The 3,645-nt window shown below is 39.6% G+C and overlaps 1 pseudogene; it reads left to right on the top strand.

Annotated features, from left to right (window-relative positions):
* Positions 1 to 2,099: 2,099 nt before the first annotated feature.
* Positions 2,100 to 3,034, top strand: LOC144225567 (olfactory receptor 52M1-like; annotated as a pseudogene).
* Positions 3,035 to 3,645: the final 611 nt, after the last annotated feature.

Here is a 3,645-nt window from a genome sequence, read left to right as displayed (position 1 = left end):
TAAAGGGTACATGATAGGAAAAAACAATAGGAAGAAAGTGGCATCGTAATATACCATGCTTCTTGTTGGTCACATTTGGATTGTAGTAAATGAGATTTTGAAGGCCTGGAATCTATTCTTCTCATTAAAGAAGCAATCACAGAGATGGATGTATCATGCTACAATTAAGAAATATTCCAAATGATGTCACACTCTTACCACAGGCAGTCCTACGAGTTTCTAGTTACCCAAATTTAATATGTAACTCTGAAAGCTTGATTGCCTAGATTATGACTTTCTTCCTCTTAAATCAGGAGAGAATAGATAATTTATTTCTGTCCCCTAAATCACTTAAGAGTGTGGGTTGTACAATCTCCTGCCTAAAACAAGAATCCCTACAATAACTCCCTGAAATTTTCACAAGATTTCTGCTTGTTCACTTATAGTCATGGAAAGTCCATTCATTGGAGAAAAAAACTGAGAAATTCGAGTGGAAAATTTCGAACTCTTGAACCCTCTACTGTAGATTCTGATTATTACTGTTATGGAAGATCGAAATGGCTTTGGAGGGCACTTCTGCATCCTGAGGAGTAATATACTGCATTATTCACCTTGGGGAATCTGAAGATTACTCTTTCTTAGGTTCCAACTTAGCAGCAGTCATAAATACACAGTTTAAATATTAACAGCACTTACCATATTTGACACTGGATTTGACACTTGTAAAAGAATAAATATGTTTGAGATGTAATTTTCAGGCAGGTACTAATAAGAAGGAGTAGAAAGGAAAAAGAAAATACTATGTAATAAATGATATAGAGAACTACAGTGAGCAATAGATAAAAATACCAAGACACATTACCTACAACATATAAAGGATTTGCAGAAAGTTCTGAAAGAAAATAAAGCAGAGAATTTTAGAATGTCCTCGAGATAGTTACTTATGCAATTGATGTTTTTCTAAAATGGACAGATGAAAAATAAAGACACAAAGAAGCTATTAAAGTAGAGAAATTGTCCCTCACCTCCTACCATTTTCTCCTTTGACTTCTTTTTTTTTTTAATGTTATATTTATTTCTAGAAGAGAGAGAGAGAGAGACAGCGTGAGCAGGGGAGGGTCAGAGACAGAGGGAGTCACAGACTGAAAGAGGCTCCAGGCTCTGAGCTGGCAGTCAGCACAGAGCCCGACGCGGGGCTTGAAGGCACGAACCGCGAGATCATGACCTAAGCGAAAGTCGGACGCTTCACCGACTAAGCCACCCAGGCGCCCCTCTCCTTTGACTTCTAAGTTCTCAAAATACTAGCATTTTTGTCCATGTCTGTTTTTTGTCCTGTTTTTCTTGCTGTAATATCTCAGGCTCTGAAGGCTTTAACTCAGTCATTCAGACGATCAACTTACATATGGCATTCCTTTTACAAATTTTTAAAGGATTTTATTTAATTTTGAGAGGCAGAGAGAGACAGAGCATGGGTGGGGGAGGGACAGAGAGAGAGAGAGACTCAGAATCCAAAGCAGGCTCCAGGTTCTGAGCTGTCAGCACAGGGCCCAACACAGGACTCAAACCTATGAACCGCAAGATCATGACCTGAGCCTAAGTCAGATGCGTAACCAACTGAGCCACCCAGGAGCCCCTGTATATTGAATTCTTGTCACCCACACATACCAGTCATTGTTTATCATATTATATATTTTCCTTGGAGAGTGTAACCTCCATGAGCGGAAATCTGGTCTGTGAATTACTTTATTCCCAGTGCCCAGAGCATGGTTTATCTGTCACACAATAACTGCTTACTGAATGGCTGTTAAATTAAGTACAGTTGAATAGACAGGGAATCTTTTTACAGAAATGAATGGTTAAAGAGACTTATTTGCCCCTGTGATAATATGAAATGATACATGAATTATCTTTATGTACTTCTAAAAGTATTTACTGTGATGTTACACATTTGGTTACACTGGTCTCAGTGAATTGAAATATACCTGATTATGAATTTGAACTGTTTTTAACATAAAGGTCTTCTTGAACTGAATCTTCATGTTTTCAGCATCTGGTTACCATCATCTATCATAGCAGCTTCATCTTCAAGAGTAGTGACAGAAAGCAAGGGGAAAAGCATCATGCTTCCTCTCAACACCTCCTGCCCCTCTCCTGTCACCTTCTTGCTGATGGGCATCCCAGGACTAGAGCACCTGCATGTCTGGATTGGGATTCCCTTCTGCTCCATGTACGTGGTGGCTGTGGTGGGGAATGTGACCATCCTGGCTGTGGTCAGGGCAGAGCGAAGAAGTCTCCATGAGCTGATGTTCCTCTTTCTGTGCATGCTCTCCATCACTGACCTGGTCCTCTCCACATCTACGCTGCCTGGCATGCTCTGTCTCTTCTGGCTCGGAACCCATGACATTGCCTTTGATGCTTGCCTGACCCAAATGTTCTTCATCCATAGCTTTACTACCATGGAATCAGGTTTTCTCCTGGCCATGGCCATTGGCCGTTACGTGGCCATTTGTCATACTACCATTCTCACCCATGCGTGCATCACCATAATGGGTATTGTTGTGGTGATTCGGGGTGGAGCCTTCTTTTCTCCACACCCCATCCTGCTCAAACAGCTTCCCTACTGTAGAACATGAATCATTGCCCACACCTACTGTGAGTTCATGGTCGTGGTGAAGCTGGCATGTGTGGACACAGGAGCCACCACACATTATAGCCTCAGTGTGGCTTCTATCATTGGCTCATGTGATGCCATTCTCACTGCTGTAGCCTATGCCTTCATCCTCCATTCTGTATTCCGCTTGCCATCCTGAGAAGCTAGCTTAAGGCTCTGGGCACATGTGGCTCACATGTCTGTGTTGTTCTTGTCTTCTATTCCACAGCTGGTTTTTCCATTTTCACTCACCGTTTTGGGAAGAATGTGCCTACACACGTCCATATTTTTATTGCAAATATGTACCTTTTGGTGTCCCCTTTCCTCAACCCTATTGTGTATGGAGTAAGGACCAAGAAAATAAGGGAGCATGTTCTTAGAGCACTAAGGGTCAAAGTTTCCTGATTAGATCTATAGAAGAGACGATTCAAATATATATAGAAATATAAGAGATGATGTAGAGAAAATAATTAACTGTTCTTACTCCCACAAGCTGACTTCCATCTACCACCTGGAATAGTATACCATATGTCTAGAATTTCTAAGAATATTAACTCAGCAAATTATTTTACCTTTTTTTATTTAATAAATATTGGTGATGATTTTGTTCATCTCATTCTGAATATGTGTCTTTCAGATGGAGTTATAATATGAATGAACAGTAGGTAGAAGGAGAAACAAACTTATGAAGATACTTAGAAAAAAAGAGAAAAGATCTCTGAGATCTATATGCTGAATTTTATAGAGTAGTCAGTTTGAAATAATATTGAGACATATGTATAGCTCTGATTTTTAAAAACAGGTAAGAAATGTTGTATCTCTAGTCTAATTGTATCAAAGTCTCAAGGTACATGAATAGATAATAATGCACAAAGACTGAAAATGTAAGTAAGAAGAAATGATCACCCCATCAAGGAAAACAAAAATATAAAAACAAAAATTAAATTCAGGAACATGCATTTGTGTGAAAGTGCCAACATAGGTATTAGAGCCTCTATGGCTTCCACAGCAGTTTT

Source organism: Crocuta crocuta, unplaced genomic scaffold, assembly GCF_008692635.1.
Source record: "Crocuta crocuta isolate KB4526 unplaced genomic scaffold, BGI_CrCroc_1.0 scaffold666, whole genome shotgun sequence".
Classification (NCBI taxonomy): Eukaryota; Metazoa; Chordata; class Mammalia; order Carnivora; family Hyaenidae; genus Crocuta; species Crocuta crocuta.
The sequence above is the reverse complement of the archived record's forward strand: the minus strand, read 5'-3'. Positions and strand labels throughout refer to the sequence as shown.